The sequence below is a fragment of the Giraffa tippelskirchi genome, chromosome 1 (assembly GCF_054371585.1).
Source record: "Giraffa tippelskirchi isolate mGirTip1 chromosome 1, T2T-mGirTip1v1.2.pri, whole genome shotgun sequence".
NCBI lineage: Eukaryota > Metazoa > Chordata > Mammalia > Artiodactyla > Giraffidae > Giraffa > Giraffa tippelskirchi.
In genome coordinates, this window is record NC_137275.1 from 220632125 (window position 1) to 220653013 (window position 20889).

The 20889-nt window shown below is 46.9% G+C and overlaps 1 protein-coding gene and 1 non-coding gene across 4 annotated transcripts in view; one reads left to right on the plus strand and one right to left on the minus strand.

Moving 5' to 3' along the window:
* ASTN2 (astrotactin 2) overlaps window positions 1-20889 on the minus strand; it is a 989820-nt gene that overhangs the window by 793665 nt on the left and 175266 nt on the right. The gene's annotated exons all lie outside the window — the stretch shown is intronic.
* Window positions 12456-12528, plus strand: TRNAD-GUC (transfer RNA aspartic acid (anticodon GUC)). Its single transcript has one exon. It is a non-coding gene; the product is annotated as a tRNA-Asp (tRNA).

Consider the following 20889-nt stretch of genomic DNA (forward strand, 5'->3'; position numbering starts at 1 on the left):
GGCACTCTTGGTGGAGGCAGAGCTGGGATTTGAATCTCAAAGGCAGGCAACTTCGGGTGTGGCTGTGTGTATGAGGGTGGAGGGGGACGGGGGAGTTTTCAAAGAAAAGGGACTGAGTCTTGAAGAGTAGGATTCTGCCAGGATAAAGGAAAGGACATTAGAGGCTGAAGCAATGCCCACCGTGGCTTATGCGTGGCACGTTCCCAGAACTTGAGGTTGTGGTGGCTGGAGACGAGAGAGGGAGGGAGAAGGGAACGAGAGATGTGGTGGGGATATAATATGAAGCCTAATAGCAGACGGCCAAGAGACAGGCAGTGAGAACCATGCAGGGCAGTCGCGGTAAATTCAGAGCAGACGCTTGGACTGCCTTAGATGCGCCGCTTATAGACCTGCCCCTCTGTCACTCATGTACCAGGTCTCTCTCTAGAATAATGATTTTTAAAAGGGTCTCCAGAGCTGATCCAGTCTAAGCCCAGTTTTGCAAATAGGAGTCTAAAGTCCACAAAAGGAAAGGCTTTGCCCAAACTCATTTAGCACACCAGGGATGGAAGTCAGGACGGAACTTGCCTCCCAGGCAGACACTCTTCAGCCTGCGACACCACATCTCAGCCTTGTTTTCTACATGTCACAAGGTTCACATTCGCTCCCTGACTGCCTGAGTCCGGGTTACACGTCCCCTTCCCATCTGAGCCTTTCTGGGCTGCCCTTTGTCCACCGTGAAAGAGCCACTCCAGATGAGAGGGAGGAAAGGACAGTTCTCTCCATGCCAGCTGCTCTTTCCGAGCCTAAGGCCATTCAAAACCAGTGGGGCCATCAGCTCTGACATGAACCGAGGCCAGTAAACAAAACTCTACTGAGGTGAATTTGTCCTTTTGATGCTTTTCAGGGTTGACACAGTAGCTCCTCAGAGTCTGCGTGACTCACGAGTTCTCTCTAATGGATTCGTTCGGGAACATTTTCAGCTAGAAGAAACTCTGACAGCTGCACTTCTATCAGCGAGGAGTACCTACTAAAGGATCCATCTGGTTTCATTCACGCTAGAGGTCATTTTGACTTTTGTATGACTTCAAGCAGTGGATATCTTGTGAAGAAGGGGCCTAAACACAAATACTTAACAGAGAACGTGCATAGGGAAGGGAGCAGGATACAATGAAAGGGACAATAGGGAGTGGTGGCGACTGTGGGCAAGCGAGAGCACATGGGACCTTTCTACAGCGCTATCTGCTACTGAAATCCAGCCAGTTGTTGCCATTCAAGAATGTGGACCTGTTGTTCATAGAGCAGGCAATTTTGCATGCACACACACACACAATCTATACTTTCACTGTGAAATCTGATTTTCAAATTTTGGGCAACCAATTTTTTTTTTTAATTGAGTGCCTACCATGGACAAAATGAGACACATCTATGGCTTAGAGACACACCTATGGCTTAGAGACAGCCTTGGGCTCCCAGTTTACAAACTCTGTTCTACAGGGTCCAATTAGTTTCATTTAACTTGGAGCTAACTTTGACATTTGCATTACTATAAATCCTCTTAGAGAGTGTCTCCTGTGTGGAATGGTTCCCCTGAACTCAGCTGACATCCTCCTGAGCATTCCTATAGACTGCTGGACTGAAAATTGGCAAGTTTCCACCTAGAGGCTGTAACATATAAATGTATCTCAAACCTCCATCCCTTTTACACTCTGCTGGTGGATATAATTGAGTTTCCCTCTGTAGCAAATGAGTTCTGAGTTCTTAGTACTTGATGTACTTAATGGAGGAAAGTCGGGAGGAGTCTGGAAAAGCAAGAATAACAGGGAAACAGAACAGGATGTGCAGGCTGGAGGTATCATAAAGGGTTTATCGTCTCTTGTTAGAAGAGAAAAAAGCAGTAGCAATGTTATCATCTCACCCTCTGCAAAATCGAGACTTTATGGGACCCTGCCCAGCAACATACATATGCGTGGCCTGGAGACACAGATGCTAGGAGTCAGTTCTCCACAGCAGCTGCTAGGAGTTGATTTTGATTCCCCATAGGAGGCAAGTAGGCCCAAGGATAGTTGGAAGTGATATCTAGTTGGGAAACCTGCTCTCTCAGAAACATGATAAGAAGATGTCCCTAAGGGGGTTCCCCAACATGTCTGTGGGCCCTGTTGGTGTGTGGAACCCACCAGGCAAGGCTAAGGTTGCCCAGAGCAAAACCCAGTGTCAAAACCTCACAGGGATTCTCACATGTCTCCGCTGTGTGGCCCTGAAGATGCAGGTTACTAACTCCAAGCTTCTGGTTTGCCTGCTGACTCATTCATTCTTCCACTATTTGTCCATTCCATAAATATTGAGTGATTCATCATCACCCTTATCATCATCATCACCAAAAACGGCAATGCCATTTATTTAGAGTCTTCTATTTTTCAGGCACTTTGCATTGGCATTGATAAGTCTCTTCAATTCTACCAGAAAGCTGCAAGAAAAGTATTGCTATGCCCTTTTACTAGTCAGGAAACCAAAGCTCAGCCAGGTCATGTGATATTGTCAAAGTAAGGTATCTTAGAAGTGGCAGAGCTGGGGTGTGGAACGAAGTTGTCTGACGTCCCCCCACAAATTGTGGTTTCTCAGTGCAAAACAATACCTTTGTTAACAGTATAGCATTTTATGGTGCGTTGGAAAGAAACTTTTTGATCCTCTTAACTGAGAGTAGGTCTAACCATACTCATTTTCTAGAAATGAGTCTCAGACAAGTTAGGTGACTTGCCAGAAGTCACACAGCCATTGTGTGGGTCTTAAACATAAGTCTTCTTCCTCCAAGCCCAGAATTCTTCAAAACAAAATATAAAACCCACCTATATGGTGGTGATGACAATCACTCATAGTCATGGAAGCCATCAATTATCAATCCTTCACTGTGTGCCAGAAGTCCTACCAGGTACTTGAATAGCACGCACTCATTTGATCCTCATGACCACCCTACAAAGTTAGTGCAATAATTACCATAATAAACAAACTGGGCTCAAAAAAGCGAACAAAGCATGCCTAGCTCTTTACACAGCTAGTAAAGAGCGGAGCTGGCATTTATACCCAGGTTTGTCTGCCCAAATTCTTAACCCCACCCATGATGGGCAAGGAAGGCCTTATGAGGGATATTAAAGCTGAATCTGGCAAAGACTTTAAGGTGCCCATCCAATATGCATTCTCTCTTTCTTGCTTAGTGATAGACCCTGATTTTATTTACATGGAGACACTTCCAGCTAACAACTGTATCAGACTCAGGTGGCCACGTCCTGGCCAATGAGATATCAAGTATAAGTGTCATGAGTGACACCCCAAAAGCTCCTTAAAGGGAGCTGCTTCAGCTAGCAGATATGCTTCATTTTCCCTTTCTTTTTTCCCCTCCCTGCTGTTCGAGACTCAGACTTTCCTGCAGTTATCTCGGACCTTGAGGATGGATGCTATACCTTAGGATGATGGAAAAGCTTTAAAAAAGGAAGGATGGATGGAGGAAGGAAGGGGAGGGAGGAAGGAAAAAAGGAAGGAATCGCTAAGCCCTTGAAGACATCACAGAGCTGCTCTGCCAGCCCTGACTGTTCTCTCATCAAAATCATTCGAAATAAGAGAAAAAATAAATTTCATCTTGCTTAAAGTGCTAGTATTTTGCCTTTCTTATTAAACGCAGCCAGACCCGATGCTGATTGATACAGATCTGCCCTCAAGTAGCTCCCAGTCCTGTAGGGGAGACAAACATGCAGCAAACTGATCACCATGAAACAAGACGGGGTCTCCAGCTCCAAGCGAAGGTGAGCAAAGGGCTCCGTTCATCCCCCGTGGGCTCCGCCGTCATGGCTCTGATAGCAGAACCTCTGGGCTGGGGCACACTCTCTGTGCAATGGCAAAGGATAAGCTGTCCATTCTGAAAGGCGAACGCATCCATTTCAATTAGATGTGCCCAGTGCCAGGATTGTAACCCATTAATCCTGCCCATCTGAAGGCTGATTAGTCAGAATATTTGGGTGAATGGATAATAAGAGGCTAATGAGGCTGCTATCTGGATGCTGCTGCACGTCTTTTCTTGACACAATATTGCGGATGTGTTTGCAGCGTCTGTGACTAATCTTTGAGTGGCGGGAGGCCCAGTTTGCAGAGCAGCGGAGGGCTGGGGTTCAGGGGACTGGAGTCTCAGCAGCTGGTGCTGGCTCTGGCTAGTCCCTGGTGTCTGTGTTTCAACCCAGGTGGCCCAGGCGCCTCCTCTAACTGCCCCTCTGCCTCCTAAGAAGTGGAGCCCTGCAAGTGTAGCCAAGGAGGCTGGACACAAGCCGGAAGGTGGGTGGTCTTTGCCATGGCTTCTGATCCCCCTTGAATCCACTCAAGCAAGTCCCTTCCAGCCTATGACTTTCAATTTATTCATTTGAAGGACTCACAGTCTTTTTTTTTTTTAATCGAGGTAGTAACTCATCATGGGATCTACTCTTTAAATAAACTTTTAAGTGTACAATACAGTATTGTTAACAATACTGTTATAAAGTATATAACAAATCTGTTATACAGCAGATCTCTAGAACTCATTCCTCTTGCAAGACTAGAAATGTATACCCACTGAATAGTAATGCCTCATTTTCCCTTCCCCCAGTCACTGGCAACCACCACTCTATTATACTCTCTGCCTCTATGAGTCTGACAATTTTAGAGAATGTATATAAGTGGAACCATGCACTATTCTGGAGAAGGAAATGGCAACCCCCTCCAGTATTCTTGCCTTGAAAATCACATGGATGGAGGAGCCTGGCGGGCTACACCCCATGGGGCCGAAAAGAGTCTGACACGGCTGACTAACTAACACATGCGCTATTTGCCTTTCTGTGTCTGGCTTATTGCTCTTATAGCACATTGTCCTCCAGGTTCATCTGCGCTGCTGCATAAAGTAGGATTTTCTTCTTCTTTAAGACTTAATAATATTCCATCACTGGGCTTCTCTGGTGGCTCAGCGGTAAAGAATCCGCCTGCAATGTAGGAGTCGCAGGAGACACAGGTTCAATCCCTGGGTCGGGAAGATTCCCCTGGAGGAGGGCATTGCAACCCACTCCAGCATTCTTGCCTGGAGAATTCCACCGACAGAGGAGTCTGGTGGGCTATAGTCCTGTTCAGTTCAGTTGCTCAGTCGTGTCCGACTCTTTGCGATCCCACGAGTCGCAGCACGCCAGGCCTCCCTGTCTATCACCAACTCTCGGAGTTTACCCAAACCCATGACCATTGAGTCAGCAATGCCATCTGACCATCTCATCCTCTGTCGTCCCCTTCTCCTCCTGCCCCCAATCCTTCCCAGCATTAAGGTCTTTTCCAATGAGTCAACTCTTCACAAGAGGTGGCCAAAGTGTTGGAGTTTCAGCTTCAACATCAGTCCTTCCAATGAACACCCAGGACTGATCTCCTTTAGGATGGACTGGTTGGATCTCCTTGCAGTCCAAGGGACTCTCAAGAGTCTTCTCCAACACCACACTTCAAAAGCATCAATTCTTCGGCACTCAGCTTTCTTCACCGTCCAACTCTCACATCCATACATGACCACTGGAAAAACCATAGCCTTGACTAGACGGACTTTTGTTGGCAAAGTAATGTCTCTGCTTTTAAATATGCTATCTAGGTTGGTCATTATCTTCCTTCCAAGGAGTAAGTGTCTTTTAATTTCATGGCTGCAATCACCATCAGCAGTGATTTTGGAGCCCAAAAAAATAACGTCTGATACTGTTTCCAGTGTTTCCCCATCTATTTCCCATGAGGTGATGGGACCAGATGTCATGATCTTAGTTTTCTGAATGTTGAGCTTTAAGCCAACTTTTTCACTCTCCTCTTTCACTTTCATCAAGAGGCTCTTTAATTCTTCTTCACTTTCTGCCATAAGGGTGGTGTCATCTGCATATCTGAGGTTATTGATATTTCTCCCGGCAATCTTGATTCCAGCTTGTGCTTCTTCCAGCCCAGCGTTTCTCATGATGTACTCTGCATATAAGTTAAATAATCAGGGTGACAATATACAGCCTTGACGTACTCCTTTTCCTATTTGGAACCAGTCTGTTGTTCCCTGTCCAGTTCTACCTGTTGCTTCCTGACCTGCATACATGTTTCTCAAGAGGCAGGTCAGGTGGTCTGGTATTCCCATCTCTTTCAGAATTTTCCACAGTTTATTGTGATCCACACGGTCAAAGGCTTTGGCATAGTCAATAAAGCAGAAAGAGATGTTTTTCTGGAATTCTCTTGCTTTTTCGATGATCCAGCGGATGTTGGCAATTTGATCTCTGGTTCCTCTGCCTTTTCTAAAACCAGCTTGAACATCTGGAAGTTCACGGTTCACGTATTGCTGAAGCCTGGCTTGGAGAATTTGGAGCATTACTTTACTAGCATGTGAGATGAGCGCAATTGTGCGGTAGTTTGAGCATTCTTTGGCATTGCCTTTCTTTGGGATTGGAATGAAAACTGACCTTTTCTAGTCCTGTTGCCACTGCTGAGTTTTCCAGATTTGCTGGCATATTGAGTGCAGCACTTTCACAGCATCACCTTTGAGGATTTTAAATAGCTCACTGGAATTCCATCACCTCCACTAGCTTTGTTCGTAGTGATGCTTTCTAAGGCCCACTTGACTTCACATTCCAGGATGTCTGGCTCTAGGTGAGTGATCACACCATCGTGATTATCTGGGTCGTGAAGATCTTTTTTGTACAGTTCTTCTGTGTATTCTTGCCACCTCTTCTTAATATCTTCTGCTTCTGTTAGGTCCGTACCATTTCTGTCCTTTATCAAGCACATCTTTGCATGAAATGTTCCCTTGCTATCTCTAATTTTCTTGAAGAGATCTCTAGTCTTTCCCAATCTGTTGTTTTCCTCTATTTCTTTGCATTGATTGCTGAGGAAGGCTTTCTTATCTCTCCTTGCTATTCTTTGGAACTCTGCATTCAGATCGGAATATCTTTCCTTTTCTCCTTTGCTTTTCACTTCTCTTCTTTTCCCAGCTATTTGTAAGGCCTCCTCAGACAGCCATTTTGCTTTTTTGCATTTCTTTTCCATGGGGATGGTCTTGATCCCTGTCTCCTGTACAATGTCATGAACCTCTGTCCATAGTTCATCAAGAACTCTATCAGATCTAGTCCCTTAAATCTATTTGTCATTTCCACTGTATAATCATAAGGGGTTTGATTTAGGTCATACCTGAATGGTCTAGTGGTTTTCCCTACTTTCTTCAATTTAAGTCTGAATTTGGCAATAAGGAGTTCATGATCTGAGCCACAGTCTGAATGGGGTCGCAAAGACCTGAAGCAACTTGGGATGCATGCAATATTCTATTACACACACATATAAGGTACTCCATTTTGTATCTATGTCTATATATCACCCATTCACCTGCCAAAGGACATTTAGGTTGTTCCTACAGCTTAGCTACCAGGATTATGTACAGAGCTGCAATAATCTTGAACCTGACCTCCTTTACCTCCTGGAATCTGCACATCACTCTCTCCCTGGTGCACTCTTCCCCACCACTGTTTGCCTCGCTAACTTCTTCCTGTTCTTTAGATCACTGCTTCCTTCTAGGTAACCTTCTCTGGCCACTACTTGCCTGGGACTCCCTATGCTACACAGCATCCTGTGCTTCTGGCCTCCTGACAATCATCGCACACTATCACAGCTGTGTGTCTCCCCGTCCATTCATCTCTAAGCTCCCTGAGGGCAGAGGCCACGTCCGATGGCTCACAATTACATCCTCGGTGCCTGGCACAGTGCACGGCACAGACACAAGACAACAATGTGCTTTTCTAAAGCCTTGCTCAGTCCATGCCGCTGAATGGAGTAAGAGGCAGATGGAATGTAAGGCTAAAAAAAAAAATCACTTTGCAAACCTCCAAATTGATATACAAATGTAAGGAATTAGGGGTAATGAAAAAGTCCTTGAAAGTCCAGGAAGAAAGCATTTCAATTCTTTAAGAGCTTCACACTTGCTCAATGTGTCACCAATAATTATTCTGGCTTTCCCTTCCCTCGTTTGCTGTAATTAAGACAGAGTGTCTGTGTGAGTGGAGAAGCCAAGGTCTGCAGCACAGCTGTCATGCAGGGTGCAGATCCTAGCACCACGGCATACTGATGGTGTGGCCGTGGACAAGTCCTGCAGCCACTTTGGGACTTGAGGTCCTCCTCTGTGCCACGGAATGGAAATCTCCACCCTCAAGCTCACGGGTAGTTGTGAAAATCAGAGTTAATGTGTGTAAAATGGCTTGGGATCTATATCTGCAAAATGCTATGAAAGTTTCACTCTAATAGCTTCCTGCTGGTGTCTCTAGCGAACAGCGGATATTGGAGCTTAGATTTTCGATCTCTAGACCCTGGGGAAGAGGACAGAGGTAGAGGAGAGGGTGGGGTGTCCAATGCATTTCTTCACTGAATTCACTGCGCACTGAGCATCTATTCTATGATGAGCAAAGTGCTATTCTAGACGCTGAGGAATAAGAGGTGAGCAAAGCATGCCTTTCCCTCCAGGACCTTCACTTTGGTGGTCAGGGTTGGGGGCACAGGCAGGTGAAGAAAGGGTTACTATATGGCAGGTGCCTCTGTAGAGCTGTGAGCTGCAGGGATGAAGGGAAGGTGGGCCCTGACCCTGATGCAACTGTTTGGACCTGATCCTGAAGGAACTTCAGAAATAGTTGAAGGTGTGTGAGTTCTATCTTGTGAGGGGTTTTGAGCATGAAAACGACCAGGTCAGATTTAGCAGCTGAAAGGTCATTCTGGAAACAGGCAAAGAGGGAAAAGCACTGATAAACGAGACTGTGATAGGAGTCTTCTCGGAACTTTGGAGAGAAAAATGAAAGCAGAAAAACTGTAGCAGAATGAAAGAGAAATAAGAATCAGAAAGGAATGTTAATTGAAAATGTGAAGAGAGAATGTCTAATAAGAAACTTGTAAAGATAAAGATAGAAAAAGCAAAGATTAATGGTTTGCCTCCTTATCTTAAAGGCTTACTGAGGCCATCCACTGCCTACGCTATTCATCACTCAGGCAGCACTCCTGGCTGTAGGACAGAGACCTGTGAAAACAGACTCTCCATGATGGAAGGAGATGCAAGAAGCAGAGAGAAAACAGAGGCATGGGTTCTGATCCCAGTTCTGGTCCATCTGTCCTGAGCGAGGCAGGGACGTTACTTAACCTCTCTGATCTGCAGCACCTATATCACAGAGGGATGAGAAGGTCAAAGGAAAGGATAGATGAAGGACATCCCACTCCATTCTGAGGACAAAGGGGCGCTTCCACGTCTTTCCCTTTCATCCAACCTCTGCCTCACTCCAGACCGCTGGCCAGCAAACAACACTGAGCACCCACTAGGCACCAGGCATGCAGGAAGGTGACGCCTTGCATGTGGTCTTGCTCAAGCAACATACTGTGTCTCGCTGGGGCCTCAGCACTGTGGTGAAGGAGGAAGGGAAGCGTCATCCCTGTTGTGCAGATACAGGACCTGAAGCCAAGGGGACAGAAAAGACTCCCTGCCCAGAGCTTGGGTCTTTGGACGAACCCAGACCCCTCCTGCCCCCGAGGTCCTTGCACAGTGGTCAGAGGTGGGTCCTAGGGTCAGAGGAGCCTCTCCCCAGGGCCAGCGGATGCAGGCAGAGCCCTACTGTGCACTGCTATTTCCAAGCCTGGTGACCCATGACAAGCTTTCTCCCTCCTGTCATCTCCTCCTGGACAAAAACCTTGGCAATGTATGCTTATACCTCTTTTGCAAAGAATCATCTGTGGGAATCTAAGGAAAATGACTTCATCCTTTTAAACCTTGGTTTCCTCATCAGCAAACTGAGAAAATCCTCTCTAATCCTGTTGAATTCACAAGAGACCAAATTAAAATCGTACATAAGGATACACGTGAAAGTGTTCCCATGGTACAAACATACTTTTGGTAAGACTACTTTTAACCAGAACCACAAGAAATAAACTGTGTTCCATCAACTGTCAAGGCTTTTTAAATCATTTTAATTTTCTTTGGGTCTAAAATGCCTTCTAGAGTCTCCTAGAGCTTAAGACTTGTGAGAGCAGAGACATGTTATCCATCCTGAATAACACTGTACCTACGACAGTGCCTAATATTGAGTACTTAGGCAATGCAATATGAATAAATGGGCTGAAATAATTAAGTAATAATAGAAGGATGGATGGAAGGATGGGTGAATGAAAAAGGACATATTCTAACTTCAAGACACTGTTATATTTTGAAATGAAGTGTATATGTGTGTGTGCATATTTATGCATGTATGTGCTCAGTCACTCAGTTATGTCTGACTCATGGGCTGTAGCCCACCAGGACCCTCTGTCGCATTTCCTAGGCAAGAACACTGAAGTGGGGTGCTATTTCTTCCTCCAGGAGATCTTCTCAGCCCAGGGATCAAACCCACGTCTCTTGCATCTCCTGCACTGGCAGGCAGATTCCTTACCACTAGTGCCACCTGAGAGGCCCTTGCACCTGTGTACTTGTGTGCATACACAGAGTCGTCTCTCCATCTGCAGATACAGAGGGCTGTCTACATCACGTCACTTAATACAAGGAACTTGAACGCCTGGGGATTTTGGTATCCACAGTGGTCCTGCAATCAGTCCCCTGAGGGTACCAAGGGATGGCTATGTATAGACACACACCTCCCAGCTAGAGAGAGTCTCAAAGACAAGGTAACTAGACTCTACTGCTTGTAGAAAGGGAAAAGGAGGTGAAGGGATGGGAAGGGGCACTGGCCCATGGGCAACAGTGAACCCGTGGCTGAGCAGTAAACCCTGTGGTTCCGGGAAACACATCCTGGACTAGAGGGTCCCAGTCACTGGTCCTTCCTCTGCCCCAACTTCCATGAGTACTTGTGGGAAAAACCCTTCCACTCACCACTCAGGGTTCTTGTGGGGGTTTTTTGTTTTTTGATTTTTTCATTTGTAAAGGTATCATATACTGGCCGAAGAGTGAGACAGCGTTTCTGATGGAATAACTTGCCCTCTCTGTAATATGTCTTCGTGTGCTCGGTCTGTGGGGGTTTCCAGTGCAGGTGAAGGGCTGAGTCGTTTCTTTTCCCTTAAGATCTCTGAATTCGTATTTCCTTTTTCTTAAAAGCCTGTTTAGATGAAAAGGTAGGTAGGCACGTTTCAAGGCAAGAAAAGCAATGTGGAAGGTCTTGAGTATGGAATCATTTGTCCTGCCGTGGTCCTGGGGCTTGTCTGGGTTTCTGACGCATGCAGAACAAGGAAGCAAGTGCTCACACCCTGGATAAGGGGATGTGCATCCTCACAGCAGAGGCAAGGCTGCAGTTACAGGCCAGCAGCTGCCCACACCCCTAAGGGACTGGCCCTGCGACCACATTGAGCTGCCCTCCTAGAATTAAAGCCTCATTTCTGAGAAGGCTATGCCGTCCTCCTTTCTGAGGCATCTCAGGCAGCTGGCGCAAGGCCCTGGGGTGCAGCAGGAGATCCCAAGACACAACCCAGGTGTGTGACTGTTAAAGCCACAAGTCCCGTATCCGTATGAGGTATGGCTTATAAAGCCCTTTATATATACACAGTCTAATTTTTCCTCTCAGACACCCCTGTCCAAGAGCCTCTGGATCCCTCAGACAAGCCAACTGAAGTTCAAAGGGGCTCAGGTGTATTCAGGTAAACAGACTCATGTCGGTGTATTTACCTAACACTGTTGTGTGCCAGGCTCTGAACACATCTAGGAGAACAGGATGGAGGCTCTGATGTCACAGCGTTCTCTGTCCTGCAGGGCTGCAGACAGGAGGAGGGGCCCTTGACCATACAGAGTAAGGTGTTATGGTCGAAGCGAGCTGAAGATGATCTGCCCACACTTGAGATGGTTATACAGTTCAGAAAGTGAGGATGAAAGCCAAGCTGGCTTCATGGAGGAGCTGAGACTTGAACTGACTTATAAACATTGAATAGCAATGACTCTGGTGTAAGTAGAATGAAATAAAGAGAAGTGAGTGTCCAGGTGGAGCGTATCCTATGACTGAAGGCCTTCTGGTTAAAACATCATGGAGCATTTTAGATGCTACAAGAACTACACAAAGTTTAGTCCAGACATAACTGTGAGGTTGGGAGTGGCTGGGAATGCCCCAGCTGCCTTAGATATGAGTTGAAGGACCTAGGACTTGACCTGGAAGGGAATGAGAGCCATGAACTGCAAGCAGAGTATGCATGGCCCCTGAATAATTACACAATCATGTATTTGACCAAGAAGCAGAAAGGCAGCATGTATTACAGACCCCCCAAAGGATGCCAAGGACATAATGCAAACATTCTGCATTTAAATTCACAGTCAGCAGCTCCCACAGCCCAGATGAACCACTCTGTGCTGTGTCCCCACCCCCGTTAACATCATTGACGACCACTGTGGCCAAAGGTTTTCAAATTTCATTTTGGAGCAGAACCCTTTGTTCAAAGTAAACTTTATACTCAAAATCCAAAATACAGGGACTTCCCTGGTGGTCCAGTGGCTAAAACTCTGTACTGTCAATGCAGGGGGCCCAGGTTCAATTCCTGGTTGAGGAACCAGATCCCACATGCCACAACCAAGACCCGATGCAGCCAATTAAATAAATAAACATTTCTTAAAATCATCCAACATACAAAAGCTAGAGGAGGGATGTTTGTGCAGAAATGAGGGTGCCTGATATACTTCACTCTCTACCACCTTCCTCCCTGGTCCAGAAGCACACCCACAAATCCCTAGAGTCCCAAGGAGCATGACTTAGAAACCACTGACCTCACCTTTTTAAATGGAGGGACTGAGGCCTGGGCGAAGACACAGCTGCTCAAGCAGCAACACTCCACGGAAGAGCTGGAGCCAGAACCCGGGTCCTGGGCTCCCACGCCGACACCTATGCCGCTGCCCTCCTGGCCGTCTTTGTCCCAGCCTGCTGAGATGCCAGCCCCAGGGGTCCCTGAGGTGATGTTCCCTCCAGAGAATGTCTCCGCCTCCCCACCTCCTTTCTCCTTTTCCTGGAGAATCGACTCAGGAACCGCCCACACTCGGTGCCAACTCTGTTTCCTGGAAGCAGATGTATCAGCCTCCTGTGACCTGGCAGACACAGTCTCAGAGCCTCGGGCTTCTCCTCTGCAGGCTGCCCACATAGGGGCCTCGGAGTCCGGGGGACTGGGAGGCTTCCTCGGAAACACCACACACACAGACACACACACACACACACACAGGGGCCTCTGAGTCTAGGGCGACCAGGAGGCTTCCTCGGAAACACCACACACACACACACACACACACACACACACACATAGACACACACGCGCACACACACACACACACACACACACACACACACAGGGGCCTCTGAGTCCAGGGGGACCGGGAGACTTCCTCGGAAACACCACACATATACACAGGGACTTCTGAGTCCAGGTGAGACCAACACACACACAGACACACACACACATGCACGCGCGCACACACACTCTTTAATGCCGCAGTCCTGGGAACTAGCAAAGTCTACAGTGGGCAAGGAGTCAGGAGACTGAGTTTGAGTGCTGGTTCTGTTCCTTCAAGCCGGCTGTTCTTGTCTGACACAAGTTTCTGTATCCCTTGAGGTCTTCCCACCCCCTATCCACCACTGCACTAGTCTGTTTGACGATCAAGTGAGATAATGAAGGTGGAAGGATGGATAAACTGTGAAGTAGTTCATATATTTAAGGAATGATTTTTTTCGGTTAAGTTTTTGATCATTTTCCTTGGCCAGGACATCTTCATCAGTTTCAGTTAACCCTGAACAAGTATTTCTATTTGCCCATTAATTTGTTAATGGATGCTTTTTAAAAAGATTTTTTCTCATCATTATTTGATCCCAACTTCTACCCAAGATTTCATTTATTCCCTCATTCATTCATTCAACAAATGCTCAGGAGCATCTACTACGTGCCAAACACCAGCTCTGTCGGCCTTACAAAGCTCAGTCTCCTGAGGGGCACAGACACTAGGGATCCTGTGGGCAGAGGCGGGATGGAAGAAGCAGACTGATGGAAACCCTTAAGGGCACATACCACTGCCTCAGGGTGAAGGGTCACCAAAGGCTGCCGGGAGGAAGCGATGTTTAAGCTAACATCTGAAGGCTGAATTGTGGCAATCCAGGAGAAGGGAATGGGATGGAGATGAGAGGGGAGCAGAGGACCACCAGGATGGAGACAAGAGCAGGTGGAAGGAGGCTCACGGGGCTCAGTGTGGCTGGATCGGGGAGGGAGGGGCCAGGGTCACAGCCGGACTTCCCTGTAGCTCAAACGGTAAAGAAACAGCCTGCAATGCAGGAGACTCGGTTTGATCCCTGGGTCAGGAAGATCCTCTGGAGAAGGGAATGGCAACCCACTCCAGTATTCTTGCCTGGAGAATCCCATGAACAGAGAGCCTGGCGGGTTACAGTCCGTGGGATCCCAAAGAGTCAGACCCAACCGAGCGACTAACACTACTACTACTAAAGCCTGAATGGTTCTGTCAGTAAAACTAAGAAATCAGAACAATCCCAGAATCCTTATCTTAGAGAAGAAAGTGAGAAAAACGGAGATGAAGTGATTTGCCCAAGGTCATAAATAGGAAGCAGTTGGAGGTAGACTGTCAACCCCGGCCTGTCCCTCTGCCTGTAACCCTACTGCCTCAGATGTCGGAGCGGCTCGTTTACTCTTTTTCCTCATTCACAAATCTAGCCAATGAAACCTTCCCCGAGACATGTCTCCTGATCATCTTCTTTAAAACAGAACCACCTGTCAACATCTAGCCCATGACCCTAATTCATTTTTCTTCATTACACTCATTATATCTTTCTTCATTACACTTATTATATAAAGCACAAACACATAATATAGAATAAATATATGTATTTGTGTATCATCTTCTTCTCTCACCAAAATGTAAGTTCCATGAAGATAAGGACTTGAGTGTGTTCATGCTATATAATGGCACCCATAACAGCACCTGGCATGTAGAAGGAATGCAGTAAGCTCTAAGTGAACGAAATTCACTCACTCACTCATTCATGCAACTTAAAATCCTTGCTCTGATTCTCAGTGCTATATTTCACTCCTAGTGACATGATAGGAAACTTTTGACCTTTTAGTGAGCTTTGGAAGGAAACCAACATGACAAGATGTGACTTTAGAAAGTCCGTGCTGGCTGTTTACAATAGCTAGGACCTGGAAGCAGCCTAGATGTCCATCAGCAGACGGATGGATAAGGAAGTTGTGGTACACATACAGAATGGAATATTACTCAGCTATAGAAAGGAACCCATCTGAATCAGTTCTAATGAGGTGGATGAAACTGGGGCCTATTATACAGAGTGAAGTAAGTCAGAAAAACACCAGTACAGTATATTAATGCATATATATGGAATTCAGAAAGGACGGTAATGACAATCCTGTATTCAAGGCAGTAAAAGAGACACAGATAAAAAGAACAGACTTTTGGACTGTGGGAGAAAGTGAGGGTAGGATGATTTAAGAGAACAGCATTGAAACGTGTACATTACCATATGTGAAATAGATGACCAGTGCAATTTCGATGCATGAAGCAGGGCACTCAAAGCTGGTGCTCTGGGACAACCCAGAGGGATGGGGTGGGGACGGAGGTGAGATGGGGGTTCAGGATGCAAGGAAAACATGTGCACCTGTGGCTGATTCATTCTGATGTTTGGCAAAAACCACAATATTGTAATTATCCTCCAATGGAAAAAAAATAATTTAAAAAAGGAGGGAATAAGAAATATGCAAAGGAGAGAAAATAGAATAAACCATGAAGTGCTGTGTTGAAAAAAAAAAAAGTCCATGCTGCACAATGTAGAGAGTGAATTGAGTAGAGACACACCGGGAGGCCAGGATGGTGAAGGGCCTCCTGCACTGGTGTTTGCCAGGGAAGATGCTGGTCTAGACAAGGGAGTAGTGAAACGCATGGAGAGGCAAATATTTCCAAAACAGCCTCTGCCAAAATTGCACCCTTACGGGTGGAAGGAGATGTATCTTTGGAAAAGGAAAAAGATTTTGTACTGCCTAACAATGATGGGGGAGAATGCTTAAATCGTGTGGAAGTTAAGGCCAGGCTCACCTAATGGTCAGAGAGGCAGATTCCTGAGGCAGAGCCTGACATCTGAGGGGTCGCAGCCTGACCTCGGGATAACACTTCTCTCCTCCCTAGTCTCTGCACACTCCTGCCCATCTGTGGCCAAGACTGCAGAGGCAGAACTCAAAGGGGGTGGGTTTCATTACAAGGAAACCAGGACAGAAATTGAGGAGGAGCTGCAAGTACCTACATCAGCTGCATTAATTCATATGTTCATTCGTTCATTTAGTCATTCATTGAACTAATGCTTCTGATACCCTCAAAGAGCCAGACACAGCCCTGGCACAGAGGACAGAATGAGCGAGAGGACAGAACTGGTCTGGGTCGACATGGTGTAAGGGGCCCAGTGTCTCCCTGACTACCCTCTTTGCACAGATCAGTTCAGTCGTTCAGTCGCGTCCGACTCTTTGCGACCCCATGAACCGCAGCACGCCAGGCCTCCCTGTCCATCGCCAGCTCCCGGAGTTTATCTAAACTCATGTCCGTTGAGTCGGTGATGCCATCTAACCATCTCATCCTCTGTCGTCCCCTTCTCCTTCTGCCCTCAATCTTTCCCAGCATCAGGGTCTTTTCAAATGAGTCAGCTCCTTGCATCAGGTGGCCAAAGTATTGGAGTTTCAGCTTCAACATCAGTCCTTCACAAAACTCAAATTATCGCTACCTTGTTAGAGTGTTTTGTATTTGCCAGGGACTAGACATGCCCTGTACCATTTATTTACTCAGCAACTCTGGAAGTCCGTCATCATAACTCTCATTTGTCAAATAAGGGAGCGGAGGCTCTGAGAGGTTTAGGAATGTGCCAGAGTGGAGGCAGCCTGGGATGTGGGAGCACAGATTTAAACCCATGTCAGGTTTTTTGGCCAAAGCCCTTCGTGGTCCTGGGCAGCCTCATGCCGTTGCAGAAGTTGGGCTGTGAACTCGGACAGCCCTGGGGTGATCACCCAATATGCCCCAGCACACTGACAACAGGGCCTGGTTCCGGGAGAGGGCCGTGTGAGAGTAACTGTCGTCAGTGTTGTTATTGTTAAAAGGCAAGTTACTTCATCTCTGAAGCATGGCATCCTCCTCTGGGAAGTGGGAACCCTAAAGCCTCAGCGTTTAATAAGAATTACAAAGATGTAAAGAGATAGCATAGACTGTGTCCCGTTTGCTTGCCCATCCCACTGGATGGTCGTCAGTAGCAGAGTCGGAGCCCCTGACCGTGGCTGAAGGGCATTTCTGCAGTCCTGAAGGAGAGACCCGGACCTGGACCTGGAAGGGGCCTCTTGATGAGGTTGCTTACTCCCCATTCCTGGGGCTGCTGATTCCGAGGGTTGCGGCACTCTTTGGGAGCAGTTCGGCCAGGCCTACTGGCTCTCCAGCAAAGGAAGGGGGTGGAGGGGTGAGAGGAGAAGCTGGGACACAAGTCCAGGAATAGCAATGCCCTCCAGGATGCTCTGCTGGAGAAAGCAATGGCATCCCACTCCAGTACTCTTGCCTGGAAAATCCCATGGATGGAGGAGCCTGGTAGGCTGCAGCCCACGTGGTCGCTAAGAGTCGGATACGACCGAGCGACTTCACTTTCACTTTTCCCTTTCATGCAATGGAGAAAGAAATGGCAACCCACTCCAGTATTCTTGCCTGGAGAATCCCAGGGATGGCGGAGCCTGGTGGGCTGCCGTCTATGGGGTTGCACAGAGTCGGACACGACTGAAGTGACTTAGCAGCCAGGATGCCTTGTGGCCATTCGAGCTCCAGGCTGGGGATCAGCCCCGAGGACACTTCTGTGGCCATCATCAAGCATGTTTCCCTGCTGCCAAAAGGCTACCCTGGGTGCTGGCATGGCAGGAATCCAGCGACCCAAGACAAGGCAGGCATTGTCCCCAAAGGGGGAAACATGCCACCTTTAGTCGGGGACTACTATGCCAGCCCTCCAACTCCTCCTCCGCCTGTGTGCCCCATTGTAATTCTTGTCACATCTCTCAAACAGGCAGGGATTACCCGCTCCAGGTAATATAAGAAAGCGGAAGCTTGAGAAGGTCAACAGCAGTCACCATCTGTGTCCCTCTGCTCAGGCAACGTCTGGTGTTTGGGCCACAGTAGCCAGGAAGGGGGAATCAGGGCACAGTGCAGGAGCAAGTAGGTCTGTAATGACCCCAACTCCGCCTGCAGGCCTCGAGTACTAGAATTAGGCTGAATGTATAGCTTAGTTGGTAAAGAATCTGCCTGCAATGCAGGAGACCCCGGTTCAATTCCTGGGCCAGGAAGATCCCCTGGAGAAGGGATAGGCTACCCACTCCAGTATTCTTAGGCTTCCCTTGTGGTTCAGCTGGTAAAGAATCTGCCCGCAGTGCAGGAGACCTGGGTTTGATCCCTGGGTTGGCAAGATCCCCTGGAGAAGGGACAGGCTACCCACTCCAGTATTCTGGCCTGGAGAATTCCATGGACTGCCTGGTTCATGGGGTTGCAATGAGTCGGACACAACTGAGAGACTTTCACTCTCAGCTCAGGGACAACTGGCCCAGGAAACCCAGTTGACAGATCCCCTCCTGTGCCTTCTGTTGGGTAGCCCTCACCAGACACACACTCGGAGGTATTCCATCTGCTTGGACCAGCGAACTTCAGGAAACAGTCTGAACAGCTGCAGTCTGTCTATTTCACGGGTCTTGAGTAGCCCCTTCAGTGCTCAGAGAGCACGGAACTCTTGAGCCTGAAACAGACGGTGGGATGGGAGGTCCCAATGCCTGCTCTGCTTCTATCGGGATTTACCTCCTTGGGCAAATCACTTTGTCTCTTCAGGCCTCAAATTTTCCCATCTGCCAAATGAGGGCGTGACTAGCTGTCGCCGAAGGATGGTGTGTGAAATACAGGACAAGAGGCATGGAAGCACCTAGTAAGCATCAGATAAGTGGTGGTAATGGAAGAGATAGAGTGATACTGAAGTTAATGCTCATTCATTGAGCATTTACTATACACCAGACCCTGCTCTGGAGAAGGAAACGGCAACCCACTCCAGTGTTCTTTCCTAGTGAATCCTGTGGACAGAGGAGCCTGGTGGGCTGCCGTCTATGGGGTCACACAGAGTTGGACACGACTGAAGCGACTTAGCAGCAGCAGCAGACCCTGCTCCAAACACATGAACAGTGATTAATATCTCTAAGTAGAACTTGTTATTATTGATGCACGCATGTGTGCTTTAGTCATGTCCGACTCTTTGCAACCCTAAGGACTGTAGCCCCCCAGGTTCCTCTGTCCATGGGATTCTCCAGGCAAGAACATTGCAGTGGGTTTCCATGCCCTCTTCCAGGCAATCTTCCTGACACAGGGATCAAACCAGTGTCTCTTATGTCTCCTGCATTGGCAGGAAGGCTCTTTACTACTCGCACCACCCGGGAAGCCCATCATTATTGATATACTGCCTAAAATTCACTTGACACTTTGGCTCCCATGTTTTTGTAGGGATGACTGCCACAAAGCTCAATATTTCTTGGTCATTTAACATGACCAATAGATCTTGAGCTTCTAAAAGGACCAGGCCCAGGGTTATGGAATGAGGAGACCCATGGGGATTATAGTTCCTGGTCATAGAGCTGAAAGTGAAAGTGACTCAGTCATGTCCGACTCAGTCATGTCCATCTCTTTGTGATTCCATGGACTATATAGTCCATGGGATTCTCCAGGCCAGAATACTGGAGTGGGTAGCCATGCCCTCCTCCAGGGGATCTTCCCAACCCAGGGGTCAAACCCAGGTCTACTCATTGCAGGTGGATTCTTTACCAGCTGAGCCACAAGGGAAGCCCAAGAATACTAGAGTGGGTAGCCTATCCCCTCTCCAGGGGATCTTCCTGACCGAGGAATCAAACCGGGGTCTCCTGCATTGCAGGCGGATTCTTTAATAACTAAGTTATCAGGGAAGCCTGGTCATAGAGCTGACCATCAACTAAATAAAACAAGGGCGTGGCTGCCTACCAAACTAGAAAGTAGTGAATTTAACTTATTTTTCCATAAGAACTGACAATAACATAGTTTTATAATGAGTATGTATGTAATCGACCTAAGAAATGTTTCACATACTAAAAAGTACTTGCCTTTAATGTAATGGATGTGCGCAAAAATGTCTGTTCTTTTCTATTCCATTCCATTCTATTCTTTTATACTCTGGTCTATCATTTTCTATCCTTTTCTATTCTATTTCATTCTATGCTATTCTATCTTAATCCATTCCATTCTATTCCATTGAATCTATGCTTTTATACTCTGGTCTGTCATTTTCTATCCTTTTCCATTTATTTCATTCCATTCTGGTCTGTTACAATTTTCTATTTCATTCCATTCTATTTTTTTTTTTCATTCTCTATGATATCTCCTAAAAATGTTAGTTGCAAGCCACTCAAATTTTATGAGCCGTTAAATGGTTTTGACCTATCTTTGAAAAAGTACTCATATAAAGAAACTGTTTGTTCCAGTTGTTTGTATCTGAGACAATCTCTTGAAATTAATTAGAAACATAGCTAATACTAGTACCTTAATAATCATTAAACAAACAATTGGAATTACTCTGGCTGCAAAGGGTGAGGGCCCAAAACTGACTCACTGGCCACCTCCACTGTTTTAAAAACCTAACAATTGGTGAGGATGATTTAGGGCTGATGCTAAATATAAAGAGCCCCCCCACCCATAGGTTTTCAGAGTAAGGATGGGAGGCATATGATTTAAATCATTAATTAATTCAGTCCATTTCTATATACTTGTCAGATGCTTATGTGTACCATGCCAAGTTCTAGGATTCTTGCCATGCCAAGTTCCACGCCTGAGTAAAATGA